This window comes from Dendropsophus ebraccatus, chromosome 4 (genome assembly GCF_027789765.1).
Source record: "Dendropsophus ebraccatus isolate aDenEbr1 chromosome 4, aDenEbr1.pat, whole genome shotgun sequence".
Taxonomy (NCBI): Eukaryota; Metazoa; Chordata; class Amphibia; order Anura; family Hylidae; genus Dendropsophus; species Dendropsophus ebraccatus.
The window spans coordinates 80,373,919-80,397,776 of record NC_091457.1 but is presented as its reverse complement, the minus strand read 5'-3'; positions in this window follow the sequence as shown (position 1 = coordinate 80,397,776).

Genomic DNA, 23,858 nt, shown 5'->3' with positions numbered 1-23,858 from the left:
AAAACAAGAGCTTTGTGTCTTATCTGAATCTAGGCAAACAATAGCTTGCATGCATCTGATGGTAACAAAATATGCTTGTTCAAAGTACAGACTGCAGAGGGAAGCATGAAACATAAAACGTGATATAAAATATAGATACAAATAAAACTAACAAAACAATATATAATTATATCTATCTATCTATTTTTTTTTCTTTGTAAAAGAAATTAGCTTAAATGTATGCTACATATTTATCAGGCTTTCATAGGCAACACTCTATAACAGGAAACACCAAGGCATCAGACAAAGTTCATTCAGAACCGTAACAACTATGATGCAACCTAGAGACCCCAGAATCTGTAAATCATCACAAACTTGTAAAACCAATATAAAAAAATGCAGTCTATGAATTTAGAGAGCGATATTTTACAAATGTGGGTGGTTTGGGGGGAGTACAGCACCAGGTTCAAAGCTGAATGTCTTATGCAGCCCTTTAGCATCCAATGATTATTGATAAAAGAGGCTTTTAATCTTGGAGATCCCTTCCAGGAATGAATGAAGTGAAGACATGAAACCTGAATTCATTAGTAGTTTACAGAATGTAGTTGGGATTTGGGAAAGACGCATCTGCTGATATATTTACATTATCAAGAAAAAAAAAACTAAGATTGACATATTACATTATATTATTATTAGTGAAACCTGTGCTGTGCAAAATTCACATCAATCTATATTCCTCAGGTCGGTACCATCACTATACCCCCTTGTTCCATTTGAGTCATGATTTACTTTTATTAAAAAAAATGTAAAACTTTATTTAAAAAAAATCTATTTGTGGGGCGCATTTCTTGTGACATAATCCATAGTTTTTGTCTGTACCATTTTGACATTGATCAGACTTTTTGATCACTTTATATTTCATGGGATGCCAAGTCCAAACAACTACAATTCTGGCATTTGGTATTTATGTATGTTTACGCTGTTCACCATGTGGTTTTATTTGTATTGTATTTTAATAGTGCTGACATTTCTGCACGTGGCCTGAAAAGAGCCAGGTGCCACCGCATGTGGAGTAGGCTTGAGTCCTGAGTCTTCTCCATAAACTGTTGACGTGAGCAGATTGAGTATGCTTTTCCAGTGTTGTCAACTTGTTAACGCTATTTTAATACACTGTTTTTTAAACCTTATTTTCAGCATTTTTGTGTTTGCACGTTTTTTTCAGCCTTGTTTTGCTTTTGGTCCTCTTTTCAGCTGGTAACAAAGTGGTATCAGCACCTGGGAAGTGCGGGCCCCCTGCTCCTGTGGGGCACACTTAGTGACTGGATGCTGTGCCCAGACAGGGCTGGTTCTCCTCTCTCCTCCTGCACACTGCTGCTGCTGACAGCCCCTCCCCCTTCTGTACTCCACTGTCCGGCATACCTTGTGTGAGGAGGAGAGGAGAGAGAGTGTGTGGTGACAGCGGATGGAGGCATACTACAGGGTTATGGCTGCCAGGGATGGGATGTGGTGACAGGGGCTGAAGGGATACTGCAGGGTTATGGCTGCCAAGAACAAGGCTGTGAAGAGGAGCAACAGCGGCAGTGAGTGATTATTGTCAGTGTGTCTGTCAGGCTGCTGGAAGTTGTAGGATAGAGGGTGGACTGTAAAAGAGAAAGCACAGAGTGTAAGTAAGTGTAAGTAAGCAGTGTAAGCACAAATCTGGTGCTGGTCATGCAGGTTGCTTGACCAAGAAAACTTTGTTTAAAGGGGTTTGCTACTTTATAGTAAAATTGTTCATTGTACAGTATTAGTAAGTGTACTCACAGCCCTTACTGACAGCAGCTCCCTGTGTACCTCATAGAGCTAAAATCAGACTCCCTTCCTCCAGGCTGGGCTGCCTTGTTCTGTTCTGAGTCTGTTCATAAGATGGCTGACATGGGGGAGCATGTGACATGTCCTGTCCACTGTGTTCTCCATAGACATATACAGGCTCAGTAGTGGACACTGGGGGGCGGGGCATGGTCACATGCTTCTTCGTATCAGCCATCTTATGAATAGACTCACCACAGCCCAGCCTGGAGGAGGAGTCAGTGATTTTAGCTCTATGAGGTACACAGGGAGCTGCTGTCAGTAAGTGCTGTCTGTACACTTAGTGGCCAATCTCTTTAATGTTCCAAATGCCTCAGTTGCAAGTTGCCAAGAAGTAAACACTAAGGGGGAGATTTATCAAACTGGTGTAAAGTAGAATTGTCTTAGTTGCCCCTAGCAACTAATCAGATTCCACCTTTCATTCTTCACAGATTCTTTGAAAAATGAAAGGTGGAATCTGATTGGTTGCTAGGGGCAACTAAGACAATTCTACACCAGTTTAAAAAATTTCCCCCTAAATGTTATACACCAAGAATGCTCTCCTGGCTGCTCATCTAAGCTCTGGTAGCACAATGGCTCTACAAGTCCCCTGATTGGACACTTTCAAGGCAAGTTTGATTTGATGTCAGCACATTACCATAAAATGATTCCTATGTCTGTTCTCTGAGCTTTGGGTGTTCTCACACAGTCGGTAGGTTTCTATCTGTTAGTGAAGTGTTGCTATCCCTTTAATACTTTCAATAGCAGCAATAGACTACACTTAAGAGAGGCGCAAGGTCACATAGGTGTGTTTTTTCTTCCATTTGCCAGGTTCATTGACCGCCTGGACTGTACTATTTCACAGAGCAAGCAAAAGTGCAGTAGTAACACACTGGCTGTCGGCAAATCTAGTTCAAAGACATTTAAATGACTGAATTAGACATATAGATGGCCCTGGTTATGGGAGATCAGAGAGTATGGGAGGCCATGACATTAAGAAGTTGTTACATATGTAACATATCAAATAATGTTTCTGTGAACTCTTGGATAAAATATATGAACTTTCCCACATGATATGCCAAAAGCTAGAGGGGGAGTGATAATAACTGTGACATTCAGTCAAGGGAAATGTACCCATCCTATGTAACCCTACCAGGATGAGATAATGGTCAGGAATTATATATAAGGCCTATATGTCCAAACAGCCATCACTAGAGAGAGATGGAATGCTAGATGTAGAATGAGATGTAGAATAGCAGTGGAGAACGAAATGGTTACAAAGAGCAATCTTCTGCTAGACAGCTAATGATAAAACCAATGCCACCTTCAATGCCATAAAGTGCCATTTTTGAACCCTATAACTTTTAACTTTTCCATCTAAGGAGCTGTATGGAGGCGCATTTCTGAGTGATAATCTATAATCTTTGTTATTGCAATTTTTACATAGATTGGTCCTTTTTTAATGCAAATTTGATAAAATTTTCACATTAGAAAAATGAGAAACAGAGCCAAAAAGGTGTTAATAATAACACTGCTATCACAACTGAAAGTGGCAATCCAACAAAGGATAGACAGGATTACACAGTAATTAACATAATGTGCCTAACAAGGGTCAAAGGGTCACCTTATCAGCTCCAAACAAGTGGGGCGCAGCTGGGGGAAGAAAGGAGTAGTAAAGCCCCTTTTACATGGGGCGATGTGGAGAGCAAGCGAGTGCTGACCATACAGGTCAGTGCTTGCTTGCTCCTCATTCCACGGCTGCCTGCTGCCAGCGCTATTACAGACAGTGACTGCGAGCGAGGAGGAGCAGGTAAGAGCTGGGGTGGCCGTGTGGCGATCATTAGATCTTCCAGGCAGCCAATAGGAGACAGTGGCGGTCTGCTGCTGCCGCTCCTGTAGTGCGAAGCGATGGCAGCAGATCACAGCCAGGCCGATCGTTGGCGTTTCAGCCTGTTCAAAGACAATCATCAGCCAACATCGTGTATTTCGGCTGATCATTGTCTTCTATTACACAAAATGATTATTGTCCGAAACGTCTGAATAGGTCTGCTAATTACTTCATGTAATAGGGCCTTAAGTGAGAGGACGGGAATGGGGGGGGGGGAATGGGGAGGCCTGCTCACAGAGCTAGGAGGGTTTTTTTTATTCATCAGTGTTAGTGAACTGGTCCCAATAGTACCATGTGGGGAGAAAATGAGCTGAGTGATCGTATAATTGGGCCATGAGGTCTTCCATGCATCTAATGTCGTCGACCCTCCGCAGCCACAGTCCCCCCCCACAAATCTGTGGGGAGTCTGGACAGCACCACAGAAACAGTATGTAAGCTCTAGCGGCACTGACCACATGAGGGTGAACAGAGTGGAGGTAAGTTGTCACTGGAATCGCGGAAACGTGGAGGAAAAAAGCCGGGGTAAAGGGCAGCTGGAAGTCTGTATTGATGGAGGCAAGGCGCCACACCTTTTTCTAAAAGGGGCCAGTTTAGGACAGCTCCAAAAGGTATGTAGGAGCATACCATCCTCGCTGCAGTTTCTCCAGCACAGTGGCGAGACCTCAGGGAAAATCCGGTGGAGACAAGAAGGAGCACGATACCATCTAGAAAGCAATTTGTATCCTGCCTCTTGCGGGTGAGAAGGAATTGAGGAAGAATGATTAAAGGTGAACACATGCTGCTTAAAGGGAGGGATTAAGATTGGACTCCCATGCAGACAGGTATGGAGGACAAGGTTGCTCTAGCGGGGAGACCAACATGGCGTAAATGAGGGGGAGGGACTTTCGGAGAGGGCCAGATGCTAGAGAGAGAGAGAGAGAGAGAGAGAGAGAGATTCAAAGCATGTCAGCGAATGTGCAAAAGAGGAAGGAGAGGGAAGAGAAAGGAGAATGTGATGTAATTGCACAGCCCTACAGAGTCCCATAGGCCAGGGATCCTGAGAGCCTTTAAGGCAGAAAGAGAGAGCTACGAGGAGGTTTGCATGAAGGTCTTAGCCCTAAAACTGACTGCCCTGGACAATATACGAAATACCTCAAACATCAGAATTTTTTCATGCAGATCTGTCACAAATATGCATGTGTGGATTTTGAACTATCGGGGATCTCATCACTATTCGAAGAAAGTGGTAAAATGAATCGTAACTCTACAGCATAAGGAAAATGCTGCAAACCTGCAGGTAAAGTTGATATCGGTTCAGATCCATATGGATTTAACCAAAGGTGGAAATGTTTTTGTCTTTTTCTCTAACAGCAGCTACATCTAAAGTATTTTTTTTAATACTTCACTGAAGTTCTGCCCAGGACCACGAATGCCTAATGGCAAATACAAACCTGGACAAAGTGTAAATATGTTGTAAAAGAAGTTGTTTGCTTTGGAAAATGTATATTTTTTCCCTATGCTAATACCTATCAAAAATGCCCCTGCAAGAACCCCAAATGTTCAGTGTTAAACTGTGGGAAACCTTTCAGCAAATGTTCAATTATTTCATTTCCCTGCAACATCTCAAAAGGAGAAACTAAGCACACAGTGCACACACTACACAGTGGCCAGTAAGAACAATGCACTGTATGTGTGATTCAGAACAGAACACGTCCTCCAGAATACTGTTGGTAAGAACTATCCCCTCTAGCCAAGAGATGATGATAGCATAGCACTTCCCTATATTACCTCTGTATTTATGGCAGAAGAATACTGTAATATGACTTAGAAGGCACCTCTACCCTTTACTGAAAGTAGTAGATACTTGGAAGAAACTTCCAGCAGATGTGGTTGGTGAATCTACAATAACAGAATTAAAACATGCCTGGGATAAACATTTATCTATCCTAAGATAATAAGAATGGAAATGCTAAAAGGGCAGATTAGATGGACCCAGTGGTCTTTTTCTGCCGACAATCTTTTATGTTTCTATGATTTCCCTAATTCATATATCAAGTAGACTTTATGTCAAGGTTTTGCTAATTCAACCCTTTCTGAGAAAGACTTTATCTCGGTTTCACAAAGCTGCAATACCAGCAATGGACAGGCATGGTGCTGTTTTCAGAAAAAAAAAATCTGTGTTTTTTCTACGCCTAGATAACCCCATTAGGGTAGAGGTGCCTTATAAGTCATATTACAGTATTCTTCTGCCATAAATATCAGTCATGACTTATCAAATACTCTTATCAAATTCCACATAAGGCAACAATTTTGGAATCTTGTACCCATTTATATTCATCATGTGCTAAAAGAGACAGTGGTAATATTTGTACCCTGTTACATTTGGCTCAGGGACAGTTATACTTTGTTTCTGTGATCTTTGTGCAGACAGTAATGTAGGTTGAGTAGATACATGTTTCAGGAAAATGCGGCACTTCTGTTATGTGGAACATAAGTATATTTTCTTCCAACACTTAAAAAGACCATGATTATTATTATTATTATTATTATTATTATTATTATTAATGATGATGATGATGATAATAATAATAATAAAAAAAGAGTACTATTCGTGCTTAGAAGCTACTTCTCTGCTTTTCACTCTGCTTAGCAATCCTACTTTACCTCTGTTATCTCTTCTATATCCCATAGCCCAAAACGCCTCCTTGATACCCCCAACTCTCTCCTCAATCCCAAAGTGCAGACACCCGTCACCGATCTCTGGGCTGATGACCTAGCCTCCTACTTTAAGGACAAAATAGCCGGCAAACCACAAGAAATCATCTCCCATTCCCCCTCTTGTTTTGTCTTCATCCTTCTCAGCCTTTGAACCAGTGACAGAGATGGAAATCTCCAGACTCCTCTCCTCTTGCCCCACCACCTGCCCTAGTGACCCTATTCCCTCACATCTTATCCAGTCTCTCTCTCCTGTTCTCATTACTTACCTAACTAAAATCTTCAACTTCTTTCTTTCTTCTGACATATTTTCCTCTACTTTCAAACACTCCATTATCGCTCCATTAGTGAAAAACACCCTCTATACCCCTCCTGTACAGCCAACTATCGACTTGTCTCTAATCTCCCTTTTCTTAGACTCTTAGAACACTTGGTCTATTCCCGCTTACCCTGCTATATCTCTAAAAACTCTCTTCTTGACCCCCTTCAGTCTGGTTTACACTGCGGGGGTCCTGATTGGACAGTGACAGGAGCTGCAGCTCCTGTGACTGTGTTAAGTGTCGCTGCACTCCAGGGGTTAATGACGGGCCGTCGCACAATCATGGCAGCCAGTCATTAACAGTGAGGACCTGTCTGCATATAGCAGCTGGTCCCCATGTGCTATGAAGTGAGCTCAGCTCCTGAGCTCACTGTATGTAATGGGTCCTTAAGGGGTTAATGGAGCAGCTAGACACATCTCACAGTCCAGCTGCTATACTGATGCCTCCCCCTGTGCCAGTCACTACATTGGCTCCCTATTAAGCACAGGATACAATATAAACTCCTGCTTACCCACAAAGCTCTCCACAGTGCTGCACCTCCCTACATCTCCTCCATCATCTGTCTACCACTCTACCCATACAATGAAGCACTTTGCCCCTTTGCCTTTTGTCTCCAGCCCTCTCTGCATAGCCTGTAAGCTCTTGCCAGCAGGGCCCTCACCCCTCATGTCTGGTTTGGTAATTACATGTGTGTCTCTGCAATGTCTGATTTTTGTCTATATATGTACCCCCAGAATTGTAAAGTGTTGCAAAATCTGTTGGCGCTATATAAATAAAAATTATTATTACGAGGGGCTGCTGATAAGTCTTTGGCTTTGTGTTCTTTTTTTGTTTCTATGGTAACAAATGTTACATCACATGAAAGCCTTATGTGTCTACTATATGTTTCCCAAATTTTGTGTATTATAGCAACAGTGATCTAGGCGCACAGGAAAACAAAATGGCGGAGTCTGAGGCGATTCAAAGCAAATGAGAGAGTGAGAAAGTGAGAAAATTCTTGTTTCTGCAAGGAAAGTCTGTGAAGGATATTCAAGGTGAAATTTTGCAGATATTTGGGGATCAATGACCTTCATATTTCACAGGTAAGAGCTGGGTTGCCAAATTTGAAACGGGCTGCTTCAGCACCAGTGATAAGGAACGTCCTGGATAACCCAGAGTGGTTGTTGTTTCGGAGATCATCGATGCTGTGCAAAGCCTCATACTGGAGAATCGGTGAATTTCCACTAAAGGAATAGCACACATCATGGGGATTTCTCGTGAACGTGTTTGTGTCCTTATCCATGAACATTTGAACATGAAGAAGCTGTCTGCAAAGTGGGTCCCTAAATGTTTGACAACAGACCAGGAAAGCATATGAGTGACAACTTCCCGGTCCACTTGTCAGCATTTCTGGATTGATAAGAACTTCCTGGATCGACTGGTCACTGTGGATGAGTCCTGGATTTATTTGTATTTAGCGGTACCGGACCATGCTGAAGCACTGAAGGTCGGCCGGCCCACCCCCAGTGGGAGGGATCCCCCGATCCTGTATGACGCGGCTCCATTGATTCTAATGAGCCGCATCATAGAGGGGAGGGAATTCGGGCTGGCCGACCTCCAGTGCTTCAGCACGGCCTGGTACCACTGGATAGAACGCCGCCGTACAGGGGAACCGGGCCGCGGTTCGAAAAAAGGACAACGGCACCGGCTTCCCCATGACGCCGCTGTTCTATCGGTGTGTTAAATTCAAGAAGATGTACCTGGTGGTAAATCCTCTTTAAATTAGTTGACGTTTTACATTCACCTTCTTTGTGCTATATGAATGATGCCACTATTCCCCCCTTAAAAACTATTTTCACAGTTTTTATGGTTAAAGCATAACTGTCATTTCAGGGCCATTTTTCTGAAAACATTAAATATCAACAGCTCAAGCGATTTTAAGAAACTCTGTAATAGGTTTTATGTACTAAAAGAGTTTCCTTCTGTACTGAAAAAGCAATCTCCCAGCCTCCCCCCTAACTTCAGATGAAGCAGGATTTCTGTGTCCATTATGTGGCTATGGAGAGGGGAGGGGCTGTTAGGGGTGACTGAGCACGGAGCAGTCTTGCAAAGCACAACACCCTGCAATCTTCTCTCAGTAAGTTCATAGATAAGCACTGACCTTTCTGACCCCTGAATTTAGTGTTTTAGGTGCCCAGAGAGTCTACAAACAGCTGACCTTCATGTCACCTCTTCCTGCTCCCTCATCTCCCTTAGCCCCTCCCCCCTTCATAGGCTTACAATGGAGAGAGCAGAGCCCGTCTTCACTGGCTTCTCTGTAATAAAGACGTGTTTGCCTGATAATGCACAGATAAGAAGTCAGGGGGGAGGCTGGGAAATTGCTTCTTGAATACAGAAAGAGGCTTTTTTGGCTGATGAAACCTATTACAGAGTTTTTTAAAATCGCTTATACTATTGATTTCTGCAATAAAAAAAAAACATGACAGTTACGCTTTAAGTACAATGAAACACTGGAGTTCACAATGAAGACTCTTATGGTCCTATAAGAGACTAGGACAGTCTGAAAACTACAGCTTTTACCATAATCAGGCTTCTGTAGATCTGCTGGTTCCCTGCGCAAAGCTGTTACAGAACATCTGATCTTACTGCAGACTTTTGCATCAGTGAAATTGTAGCACCTGTTGCTTTCATTCCGTGTCTGCTTTTCTACCTTGACAATGGTCAGCACGCTGTAAGCACACCTCATTCTACCCTAAATGTCCATATATATATATATATATATATATATATATATATATATATGTATTTGTGTGACAGGGAGATGTTGATAAAGGGCTGTTATGAGATGGTGACATCACTCGAGGGACAGGGCTACAGCTCAGAGGCAAGATCCAGCAAAGCCTTCTTGTGAATTCAGAAGATGATGATTTGTCTTGCAAGAGAAGGAGGAGCTGGACACAGTATACATTTTGCAGTTTTTTGTTTTTTCATTTCCTGCCAGTAGTGGATCATGCAAAAGCACGCTGAAGCCACTGTAAGGGCACGCAGTCGTATCCGTTATCCCCACCTGCTATAGGTCGCTTTTCTCACTGATTATACATAAATAAGTACTAGAATAGAGGGATTGCTTAGGAAGCATACTTTACACATATCATTTTAGGAAGGGGATAGTTAAATAAAAAAACAAAAAAAAACAACACACACTGTCTATTCTCAGTGACGTGACATCTAGATATGACATCCATTCAGTGGCTGAGGCACCACTGCAGAAGCGAGGAAGCTAAATGGGTGTTGTTGGGGTTTTTTCTACCCCCTCCCTCTCTAAAAACACTATATGATGACAATTAACATGTGCCATTCTTACAAAAGGACAATGTGCCAGACAAATATGGATACATGCAGACTAAAAATTGCAGACTTAATATACGATCCAGATAAAAAAAAAAGAGTGAATGTTACCTAAATCCCCGACACTACAGGCTGTTTCAGCTCAGTCCCACACTGACATTTTTTTCTGTTGCAAGAGAAGACAGTTGTTACATCAGTGGTACTGACAAGAAATCCTTATGCCTGGTGTAAGGCAATGTGTTTACAAGCTTGGCTTATATAGTGGTGGAGTGCTCCAAGATTGATCTGTAAAGATACTGAGGGCATCTTGTATACAGTTTACTGCAAAGAGAAAGTAAACATTTAACCCACAGCAACAAAAATGTAATCTTATTGGTTGTTATAAGGATTTTCTCATAAAGACAGGATTCTCTGCTACTGAATGTTGATGTGCAGCAGCTGTATTCATGCGCAGTAAAGACTTGTCCCCGCAGCATGCTCAGGAATGGCTGTCAGTCAATACCAAGCAATGTCTGTGCATAGATGACTGGGACTTCCTGTCTTCGGTCTCTTTGTTTTGAACAGAGAAAAGACCAAATATCGGCACAGTGGGAGCATGGACTTCAATTTGACAGGGAGACACTTAGTAGCAATATGTATAACATTGATTTAAACATAGAACACTATAAAATAGAGTATACAGCAAAACTGATTTTGATCACAACCCCTGCTGATTTCTTAAAAAAATCAAGTATTGCAGTGTAGTTGAAGCTATATATATTATATATTTACACACATACACAGTGGTGCCTTGGTTTACAAGCATAATTCGTTCCGGGACCGTGCTTGTAATCCAAATCCACTCTTAAACCAAAGCAAATTTTCTCATAAGAAATAACTGATATGCAGACAATTGGTTCCACAAATCACCAAAAATAATGATTCATTATTCTGAATAAAATGTAAAACAGATGAAACAAACATTCAGAAACAGCAGAATATGTGATATTATAAGTTACTGTACAGTAATAGAGAGGATGGGAAACACAAGGGCGGACAGAGACTGCAGGGAGCATGAAGGTAGGAGCAGGGCAGATGTGGGCAGATATATGCAGCACTCTCTGTCCGGGGAGAGAGGGGTTACAGCTATGAAGATATTATCTCCACAGTCCTGTCCCCTGATGTGAGCCCCGGCCTGAAGTGGATCTGCTATGATTTGGAAGGTGAGGGAGACTTCCTGGGTCAGAGTACAGGGCTGTAGACCCCGCTATGAAGACCATGCCCCTCCCCCACTCCCCTCCCACCCAGTACAGGGAGCTCTTAAACCAAAGCAATTCTCTTACACCAAGTCACAATTTTGAAAAACTGTGAGCTCTTAAACCAAGGTAACACTGTATATATATATATATACACACACACACACACACACACACACACACACACACACACACACAGCCTAGCCTGTGAAAGTGTAAACTATTAAAATATCACATTACTTGCATACTGCATAGTGAACACTGTATAAAAAACAAACATCAGAATTGCTGTTTCTGTGCCACCTTGCCTCCCTAAAATGAAATAAAAATAATAAAGTGATCATAAAGTGGTCATAAGTGCCCCACCAGGGCACCAACAAAAACTAAAGCTCACCCTGCCAAAGCCCTCTCTCAGGTTCATCGACAGAAAAAAGAGTGGCACAATTTTTCCCTTCCAATTCAGCCTACAAAAACTTTCCCTAACGTTTCTCAGTGCACATAGTTCGTTGGAAAAACATGTTGTGTAAAATAGTTGTGTCAATAAAAAAAGAAGGCAGGCATGAAAAAAGCTAAACTAAATATTGCAGTGACAGGAAGGACTTAAAGAGGTACTCCGGGCCAGATTTATTTTTCTTGTACTGCTGGGGAGGGGGTGGATACAGAAGCCACTGGTCACTTACCTCCCCGGTTCCAGTTCCGGGTCCCGGATTGTGCCGCCGCTTCCTGGTCTGAGCTGCAGCTTGAGATGTGATGTGAGCGGGACGGGAGAATGGGGCGGCGCGATCCGTGACCCAGCACTGGAATCGGGGAGGTAAGTGACCGGGGGTTTCTATATCCACCCCCTCCCCGGCCATACACGATAAATAACCCTGGCCCGGAGTACCCGTTTAAAGCAACGCTATGAGATTAGAAAACATTCCCTTTTGCTAAAACAGTGCCACCCCTGTCCACAGGTTATGGTCTGTATTGCAGCTTAAGTCCACTGAAGTGAATATGGGTTACAGTAAAACAATATTTATGGACATGCGTGACACTATTTTTGGAAGAAAACAGGCGTGTATTTATGGATAAACCCCATTTAATAAAGTAACCTAACATGATAAGAAGTTTTCTCAGCTTCCATAAATTCTTATGTTTTTACATTCTACTTTGTTGGTTATTTTGTTTCACATGTCCAATAATATTTTTTCCCATCATCCTATGTGTGCCTATCTTTCATGTGTCATCAATGTTCTTGAACTAGGGAAATGTCATTGGTGTCTAAAGCTACACACACCCCTGTGACATCAGGACTTCAAGGCCATATTGTCCAAGCTACAGCCCATGGTAACTGTATGTGGTGATGACACAAGAGCTACAATTCCCAGAACTACAGGCAGGGTTCACCAAGGGGCAGAACACTTACCAGCAATACACAGCTCTTACATCATGTAGCTCCCAGTGTACAACACACTCAGGTGAACTGAGATAAGAGCTCTGCACACACGCAGGATACTGCCCTGGACATAGGCGTCATACTTTAGTGTAAGGTGCTTAGTACTCAACATCAGATAAGTAAATCCGTCTGTATGGCTGACTACCAAGGTGCAGATTCCGTCATTTTGGACTAAACCACAGAGAAGAGCCCTACTGATAGTAAAATCGGAAGTCTCACCTCCCCCGCTGATGTCAGTATCCCGCCGCTCCAATCCCCAGCCGCTTCCTGTAAGAGATGGGACCTGTGATGTGACGTGCCAGGCCTGCTCAGCCAGTCAGTAGCTGAAGTGGGGTCCTGCTCTGGCTGCTGAGTGGCTGAGAAGCCTGACACTCAGACCCAGGTGACAGTTATTTCTTCCATCCTCCCCCTCCACAAGACACTGCCAAAAATCCCCCCAGCCTGGAATTCTTCTTTAACCCCTGAGATGCCACAATCACAAGGGGAAAAAAAACACTGAAATTGCTGGAGATTTTATAATGACGGCTCCAGAACTAATCCAATAGTGGAACAAGAAAAAAAAAAAACAGTTTGAGGGTGGGTTCATGCGTGCAGGATCCACAGCAGATTTGATATCAATGTAACTAAATAACTGAACAAGGCATCAAATCTTTTTTTAAAGCATAAAATTAAACAGCAGGGGCAACGGTCATTCCAGGAGCTGCTCACAGCAAAAACAGTGGAGGGCTTCAAAACAGGCTTGGACAGCAAAATAACATAATTATTAAGTATGGTATGTATAGTATATATCATCTCTCCTTCATGCATCCTCTCCTTGGTTGAACTTGAATCTTTTTCAACCATACTATGTAAGTTTAAAACAAATTCCTGGTGACTCTATGGATCCCTGGCCTGAATAGAAATTCACTGATATATCACTGCAACATTAAAGCGACTCTGTACCCACAATCTGGCCACCCCAAACCACTTGTACATTCGGATAGCTGCTTTTAATCCAAGATCTGTCCTGGGGTCCGTTCAGCAGTTGATGCAGTTACTATCCTAAAAAACAACTTTTAAACTTGCAGCCCTGTGCCAAACTGGTGTGGCCTAGAGTATCTGTGCCCTAACTTTGCACCACCCCCCCCGTCCCTCCTCCCCACCCTCCTTATCATTAGGAATGCCACTGGGGAGGATTTTTTCTATTCCTCTGCACTGAACACTGCACAGGTGCCTCAACAATCCAGCCAATGTGCAGTGTTCACACAGATGATGAATAGGAAAATACCTGCCTGGGGATTTCCTAATGATGAAGAGGTTGTGCCAGCCTAATGCACACACACTCTAGGCCACGCCAGTTTGACACAGGGCTGCAAGTTGAAAAGTTGTTTTTTAGGACAATAACTGCATCACCTGCCGAACAGACCCCAGGACATATCTTGGATTAAAAGCAGCTATCCGAAGGTGCAAGTGTTTTTTTTTGTTTGTTTTTTTTTGGGGGGGAGGGGGGGTTACACAGAGTCTTTAAATTGAGTTGGGATTGGTTTAAGGGAACTCTAGCCTGTGGTTGCTGACCAATTTGATTTTTCACAATATATGCCAAAAATGTGCTATGCAGTAATAAAGTAGTGGCTGTATATCTAGCTCCAGCACAGCTGTAATTGGAGATTTGTCGTAGGAACATTTCCCATCAACCATCTGACATCAGACACTTAAGACATCAGATTGTGATAACACTGTTGGTATATGGTTCCAGAATGTACATTACTTCATTGCACATATGGAACCAGCTAGGTTGTTTTTCTATTTTCTGCAGATGTCCCTCCCTGCGAGCCTCACATAGGGGTATGGGTCTATGGCGTGATCAGTGTACACACCAGGGAGAGGACAAAGTGTACAGCTTCCTGCTGTAAGAAAATAATCCAGCTCCCAATAATCACAGAGGTTGCAACACTTTCATGACTAGGCAGAATTTTCCAGAATCTTGACATTAATGAGTTCTATTTAAAACATTTTTTCCTGTTTTCTGCAACGACCCAGACAAGGTTTGTAATGTAACAAATAACACATGGTCCTAACAACACAATATAGGTAAATATATAACACCTATGATGCAATCACAGGGGATCAAAATACTGCTGGAAAATCTGAAGATCTGAAGCAGTAGACAAGTACCAAATCTGATTTTGGCACAGATTTATAATAGATTTGTTGGTGTGTATTATGCTGTAAAAAATATTGGATTTTTTTAAAAAAAATGCAGATTAAGGCTCGGTTCACACGTTGTAACAGTGCGGCTGTATTTGCGGCTGTAATTGTGCGGCGGTATTTTTGGTGGTTCGTGTGTATGCTTGGAAGTATAGGATATGCGGCTGCACAGTGCACACTATGTCTGAATCTACGGCCCTATCGTAAACGGACCCGTAAAAAATGAACAAGACCATTGTTTGCGGCTGAACATGCGGCCGAGGATTGACAGGCGGTCCGTACGGAGTACTTCAAAAATAGCCGGCAATGATGCCGAATGCCGATGCCTCTAATAGTTAATATATTAAATTACTAAAACACATTTTCTTTGTAATAAAGTCCCTTTCGTTGGTCAATAATTTAATTCTAACGAATCCATCATTTTGCAATTAAATATACTGTTAAAATAAATAGATATATAAATAAATGTATATTTATATATATATTTATTTTTTGACAGTATATTTAATTGCACAATGATGGATTCGTTAGAATTAAATTATTGAACAACGAAACTGAATTTATTTCATCGAAAATGTGTTTCATTAATTAAATATTAATTAGTACAGGAAGCTCCATAAGCCGTTAATTCATATTGCCGGCAATAGAGCATTCTGTACTAATCATCATTTTACTTTAATGAAAACATCAAATGTTTCTTCTAATTATGTTATCACAATAGCATTATTAGAAAAAACATTTAGAATTATATGTGCGCTCAGCTGATTGGCTGATCGGCTCAGCGCACATATAATGAGCAGGTCCGCAGCACAGTGACTTCATTGTGCTGCGGACCAGCGAAGAGGACACATAGGGGTGAGTATAGAGCTCTCCCCACCCCCTCCCCAGCACTGCACCCCTCCCAGCAAGGAAGGGGGGTCACTTAACCCCTTCCTTGCTGGGATGGGTGCAGTCTGACATCAGTCTGACCCCCAAGGGGTTAAGGGGGATGCAATACATCCTCCCTTAACCCCTTGGGGGCCAGACTGTAAGCAGCGATCTGTAAAGATGCTGCATACTGTAAGGAGCACAACACCGCTCACAATGATGGGCGTTGTGCCCCTGTTTGTGTGTTTTTTGTGTGTTTCTCCCTTTTTGTTTTTCAGATATCGGTATCCTGGGGATTACGTCGGATTCCGTGGACTACGTCGATGACCAGGGTTTTTTTTTTTAATAAAATGGTCAATGAGGGGTGTGGGGGTGTTTTTATTTGAATAAAAAACTTTTTTAACTTGTGTCTTGTCTTTATTTCTTTACTTTATAGACTTAGTAGTGGAAGCCGTCTAATAGACGGAATCCATTACTAAGTTGGGGCCTAGTGTTAGCCGGTATAAAATGGCTAACACTAACCCCCTATTATTACCCCAGTACCCAATGCCACCAGGGGTACTGGGAAGAGCCGGGTGCCAGTGGTCCCGGAGCGTCAAAATTGGCGCTCCTGGACCGGGCGGCAGCAGGCTGGTAAGATTTAGGCTGGGGAGGGCCTAAACCAATGGCTCTTCCCACCCTGGTGTTACCAGGCTGCTGTCGTTTGGTTTTTAACCCGGCTGGTTATAAAAATAGGGGGGACCCTATGCGTCTTTTTTTTAATTATTTATTTACAGCTACATTTTTGTGTACATTAAAATAAAACTGACCCTATGCGTTTTGACCCTTTTTTATATAATGCAGGTCAATGGAAAACGAGATCAAAACAGATGCACACAAATGCATCCGTTTTTTGCAAAAACGTAGTGTGAACCCAGCCTTAGAGGAGGTCTTTGGGGGTAACTAACCGGATATGTCATTATGTCCAGCAATTTGCTCCCTGAGTGCAGATGTTGAGGACCATAATTTTTTAACTTTGGATTTCAAATCCACAGCATTTTTATAATCTCTATTTGCTGTCCATCAATGAGAACCATAATTGTTTGCCCACCACAGACTAAAGACTAGGGAAGACCTAAAGCTGGCCATACACTTTCAATAACTGGTCAGCCAAACTCTTCCAACTTCCCCAAGCATGGCTGAATGTTATTGCCACTGGCCGTTACCGGATGTGTGAACTTGATTATAATGCCTAAGTGTCTATATATCGTAGAACACACAGCTGTCCCTATTCCATTATACTTTTTTAAACGGCTTCACTCTCTGTTTCACCCTTTTGTGTGTTCTAATGGATCCAAAATAGAACAAACTACTTTACAATGTCCCAAGGATTTAGGAGGTATGGCACTCCCTGATATTTTCATATATTACTTAGCCAGGCAGTTAAGGCACCTAGCTAAATGGGTAGATGCGGGTACACTTTCCAACCGGGAACATCACCTTGCACATGTATTGGGGCTCCGACAACTGTGGCCTATGCTGGATGGGGGAATGCCCAGGGGCACAAAATTTCTACCTATGCATAAATTAGCATCGCAAGTATGGAAGAAACTAAAAAATTCCTCCGTTTCACAGGTATCATGGTAGACATGCCCCTATGGTATAACCCACAACTCACTCACCTGTCAGATAACCTAGAGCCATCTTTTTGGATCAATAATGGTGTAAGTTTTATAAAAGATGTTTACAGAGATAACGGTTTCCACAATTTTGAATACTTCCAAACCAAGTGTGGTCTTGCCAGGGACTCCTTTTATTGGTACCTGCAACTACGGCATGCCTTCCAATGCCAATTCCCTGCTACTGGCACAACTCTTTCTAAAATATCCCCTGATAGGGATTATCAGATCTCAGGGTCCACGAGGCCTTATATCTGCCATCTAGCATTTAGAAACCCTCCCAGTCAGGGCAAAATGGGAAGCTAGAATACCTGATATAACAGCTCCGATATGGCAAGACATGATGCTCTCCCATATCAGTGTATCACTGGCTGCTAATAACAAAATTATACAGAGAGGATGAATGACAGGCAGAGAGGTCTTTTACTGGCCTTTCTGCCTGTCAATCATCCCTCCGAGCGCGCTGACCGTCAGAGCGCGTTGACTAGATCCTGGTGGGGAGCAGCCCAGATGACTACTTCCCCGCCGCTGCTAGTCACGCGCCTGGGGGATTAAAGTCTTTTTTTGGGTATACAGCTACTGCTACAGCTGCGGGCAGTACGTGCCGCAGCTGCTGCAGGAGCTGTATACAGCAGTTCAGGGAACCATATCAGCCTGATGGGGCTGATTGGTTCCCTTTAAGTTAAAGGGATGTCATACCCATACCCAACAAAGTGTTCTTATTATGCCTGATGTATGTATTGTAAATGTTTACAATGTTGTCTTATCGGGACTAGCGGACTGTTTCTGCTTGCTGTTTGTATATCTTTTTTATCATGATGTACATCCTGATACAATGCTTTTGTTATTACATATGATATACAAACTTCATTAAAACAAGTTTAAAAAAAAAATTAAAAAATAAAATGGCTGAATGTTGATGTGTTGTCTATGGAAAGGGTAAGCAGCCAGACATTTCTGGCACTGGATTATCCAAAAATCCTGCAAGTCCGATTTTTTTCTCTACACTTCATATTTTAGCAGAGGGTCGGGAGGCCGCTATAGACTTTCAGAGTTAGCCGAACTCATTGCTAGAGGCAGTTTTAGACAACTTCATTATATGGTATATGGGCACAAAAATACTTCTCAAAAGGTTAAAGGTTCTATTAATTGTATCCAGACTAGACAATCCTCTGTGAGATAAACAGTACACACCATCACATACCAAAACCATAGCGCATACAACTGTAACAGCCCAAGTGTTTGGTCAGGATGGGTTTTTAGCCTCTGAATGCAAATAAGAATATGTTCATTTACTGACAGTAAGCAGAGATTGCAAAAATGGTGAAGAATTGAAACAGAAATATATTAGTTACAGATCCTTCCATTATTATTATTATTATTTTATTTATATTCATTCTTGATCAGGCACCGGTTACTCTTTCAGAGCAAAAGAACAAAAACAGAGTAGGTGTATCCACTGTACAGACATCTATGGAGCCCGACAGACCCCAAGGTCATCATGATGATGGTCATTTGACTTGAAAACTACAGCTGGACCATAATTTTTTCGTTTTAAGTGTTTAGACCTGCGCATTGCATGGACCTCCCTAGACCAGCTGATTGAAAGCCATTGTGAAATAAGGACATGGATATGGCTGAGCGGTCTTTCCAAGAAACTTGAATTTAAACGTCTGTGTCTAAAACATATGTATGCATAACTTGCCTTCATGTAATGTGTCCTGATCTTGTACTGTTCCTGCTTGTTACCCCTATCTATTGTATAGCGCTCTGGAATTAAGAGCGCTTTATGAATAAGTAAACAAATAAATAATAATAATAATACTGTCAGATTCTACTGAAACTCCAAATTAGGATTAATATTATTATTTATTTATAAAGCACCCTTAATTCCAGAGCACTATACAATAGATAGGTGTAACAAGCAGGAACAGTACAAGATCAGAACACATTACATAAAGGCAAAAGACAGACTGGTACATGGGGGAAGACGACCCTGCCCTTAACCCTTTAAGGACATGGCCCATTTTCGTTTTTACGTTTTCGGTTTTTCCTCCTTGTGTTTAAAAGGTCATAGCACTTGCATTTTTCCACCTAGAAACCCCCATGACCCCTTATTTTTTGCGTCACTAATTGTACTTTGCAATGACAGGCTGAATTTTTGCATAAAGTACACTGCGAAACCAGAAAAAAATTCGAAGTGTGGTGAAATTGAAAAAAAAAACGCATTTCTTTTATTTGGGGGAAATGTGTTTTTACGCCATTCACCCTGGGGTAAAACTGACTTGTTATGCATGTTCCTCAAGTCGTTACGATTAAAACGATATATAACATGTATAACTTATATTGTATCTGATGGCCTGTAAAAAATTCAAACCGTTGTTAACCAATATACGTTCCTTAAAATCGCTCCATTCCCAGGCTTATAGCGCTTTTATCCTTTGGTCTATGGGGCTGTGCGAGGTGTCATTTTTTGCGCCATGATTTGATCTTTCTATGGGTACCTTGATTGCCCATATACGTCTTTTTGATCGCTTTTTATTACATTTTTTCTGGATTTGATGCGACCAAAAATGCGCAATTTTGCACTTTGGGATTTTTTTGCGCTGACGCCGTTTACCGTACGAGATCAGGAATGTGATTAATTAATAGTTCGGGCGATTACGCACGCGGCGATAGCAAACATGTTTATTTATTTATTTATTTGTTTACTTTTATTTAAAACCTGGGAAAAGGGGGGTGATTCAGACTTTTATTAGGGGAGGGGGCTTTTTACTATTAACAACATTTTTTTTTTTTTTTTTACACATATACTAGAAGCCCCCCTGGGGGACTTCTAGTATATACACTGTGATCTCTCATTGAGATCTCTGCAGCATAGATATGCTGCAGAGATCCATGAGATCGGCACTCGTTTGCTTTCGGCTGCTGCAGCCGGAAGTAAACGAGTGCCGAGCCGAGGACGGCGCCATCTTGGACGCGTCCCCGGCCGGCATCAGTAACGGAGATCGCTCCTCCGGGACAAGGTCCCGGAGGAGCGATCTCCCCCACTAGACACCAGGGAAACGTTGCCTCCGGTAATCGGAGGCAGCTGTCAACGTTGACAGCTGCCTCCGATTAGCTAATTAGCGGGCACGGCGATCAGACCGTGCCCGCTAATAGCGGCGGTCCCGGGCTACACGCGGCACCCGGGATCGCGGCACTTCAAAGCGGGGCCGCCGCGCGGCCCCGCTTTGAAGTGCAAGTGAGGACATAGGACGTACCGGTACGTCCTATGTCCTTAAGAGGTTAAAGGCCTTACAATCTATAAGGTACGGGGAGAAAAACAGGAGGTAAAGTGCAGCCAGTCAAGTGTGATGCAGAATTGTTATAGGTTGTAGGCTACTTTGAAGAGATAGGTTTTCAGATTACTTTTGAAGGACTTGATGGTGGGTGAGAGCCGGATGTGTAGGGGTAGCGAGTGCCAGAGTATGGGGGAGGCTCAGGCAAAGTCTTGGGGCTCGGGCAAAGTCTTGGATATATTTTATATCAGAGACCGGCATTATCAATGGTGATAATGCTACATAAGCAGACATGTATTTACTTAGCAGAGGGAAGGTAGAGAAATTACATCTTGACGTCCCACTGTTGCACATCCCCCCTGCTGACTCCACTTACAATATGCAGGCTGTATATAGGGCTGGGCGATTAATCGAATTAATTCGATTAATTCGCCCAGAAGGTTAGAATCGATTTGATTTTTTGTGAAAATCGTAAATTCGATTTTCACAAAAAATCATTGCGGGCAGAGAAGGGCAGAGAAGCGCGGAGAGTCAGTCGGGCGGGCGGACGGGAGGTGCAGGTGCCGGGCGGGAGATGGAGGGCGGGCAGCACTGCGTGGAGGTGCCGGCCGGCCATGAGGTGCAGGTTACGGCCGGCGGGAAGTGAGGGGGCGGCGCTGCGTGGAGGTGCCGGGTGGGCGGGAAGTGCGGCGAGGTGCAGGTCGGTCGGCAGTCCCCCAGAGCCGTGACCGACCTTCCCCAGCTGTACACATAGCCCTCCTCCCCTCACCCCGGCCACACATGCAGGTCCCGGTCTCTGCAGGGACTGTAGTGGTGATAGCGTCGCTGCCATTACTGGAGCTGTACAGCAGGATCTTCACCCCTGATCCCGCTGTACAGCTCCAGTAATGGCAGCGACGCTATCACCACTACAGTCCCTGCAGCCTCCTGCAGAGACCGGGACCTGCATGTGTGGCCGGGGTGAGGGGAGGAGGGCTATGTGTACTCCTTTCCCAATCATTCCCAGCTCCCCCAGTCGCCCTCCATCTCCCCCAGTCGCCCTCCATCACCCCCAGTCGCCCTCCATCACCCCCACTCCTCCTCCATCACCCCCAGTCGCCCTCCGTCACCCCCAGTCGCCCTCCGTCACCCCCAGTCCCCCTCCATCCCCCCCTAGCTGCCCATCTATACCTGTACTACTACACCCCTCATCTGTACCTGTACTACTACTACACCCCTCATCTATACCTGTACTACTACTACACCCCTCATCTATACCTGTACTACTACTACTACTACTACACCCCATCTATACCTGTACTACCACACCCCTCATCTATACCTGTACTACTACCACACCCCTCATCTATACCTGTACTACTACTACACCCCTCATGTATACCTGTACTACTACTACACCCCTCATCTGTACCTGTACTACTACACCCCTCATCTATACCTGTACTACTACTACACCCCATCTATACCTGTACTACTACTACACCCCTCATCTGTACCTGTACTACTACTACTACACCCCTCATCTATACCTGTACTACCACACCCCTCATCTATACCTGTACTACTACTACACCCCTCATCTATACCTGTACTACTACTACACCCCTCATCTGTACCTGTACTACTACACCCCTCATCTATACCTGTACTACTACCACACCCCTCATCTATACCTGTACTACCACACCCCTCATCTATACCTGTACTACTACTACTACACCCATCATCTTTACCTGTACTACTACTACACCCCTCATCTATACCTGTACTACCACACCCCTCATCTATACCTGTACTACTACAGCCCTCATCTGTACCTGAACTACTACACCCCTCATCTTTACCTGTACTACTACTACACCCCTCATCTATACCTGTACTACTACTACACCCCTCATCTTTACCTGTACTACTACTACACCCCTCATCTTTACCTGTACTACTACTACACCCCTCATCTGTACCTGTACTACTACTACACTCCTCATCTATACCTGTACTACTACTACTACTACATCCCTCATCTGTACCTGTACTACTACTACACCCCTCATCTTTACCTGTACTACTACTACACCCCTCATCTGTACCTGTACTACTACACCCCTCATCTGTACCTGTACTACTACTACTACACCCCTCATCTGTACCTGTACTACTACTACTACACTCCTCATCTATACCTGTACTACTACTACACCCCTCATCTATACGTGTACTAGTACTACACCCCTCATCTTTACCTGTACTACTACTACACCCCTCATTTGTACCTGTACTACTACACCCCTCATCTGTACCTGTACTACTACTACTACACTCCTCATCTATACCTGTACTACTACTACACCCCTCATCTATACGTGTACTACTACTGCACCCCTCATCTTTACCTGTACTACTACTACACCCCTCATCTGTACCTGTACTACTACACCCCTCATCTGTACCTGTACTACTACACCCCTCATCTGTACCTGTACTACTACACCCCTCATCTGTACCTGTACTACTACTACACCCCTCATCTGTACCTGTACTACTACTACTACATCCCTCATCTGTACCTGTACTACTACACCCCTCATCTTTACCTGTACTACTACTACTACACCCCTTATCCACTATACCTCCACTACTAAACACACAAAGAAGATCTCCTATACTATATGGGGGCCCAGAATGGCACACAGGGGGCTTGTCTACTACAGGGGAGCACTGTTACAGTGAGAAGCAATACAGTTGTCTCAAATGTCATTAAAATAGTATCTGATGCTGCAAGGACAAAACTATTCTGTTTATTTAGCAAAAAGGAAAAAAAATCTAGATTTAAATCGAGAATCGTCCAAAATTTTTTAAAAAATCGAGATTTTATTTTTTGGCCATATCGCCCAGCTCTAGCTGTATACAACACCTACATAGAAGTAGTAGGAAGTGTTCAATCTTTGACTCCATCACCTTCCTTCTGGTGGCACCCACTTGTAAATGGAATGATGATGGTAATAAAGTAAAAATTTTATAGTTAAAGTATCAATAGGTTATTGTTGGGTATCTGTGTGTTGAAATCACCACTGATATGTAAAAGGGTCTCCAGAAGTTGGTAAGTTGATAAAAGAGCACAGCATCCTTTTCACTATAGTGACCAGTGACATGTTTCACT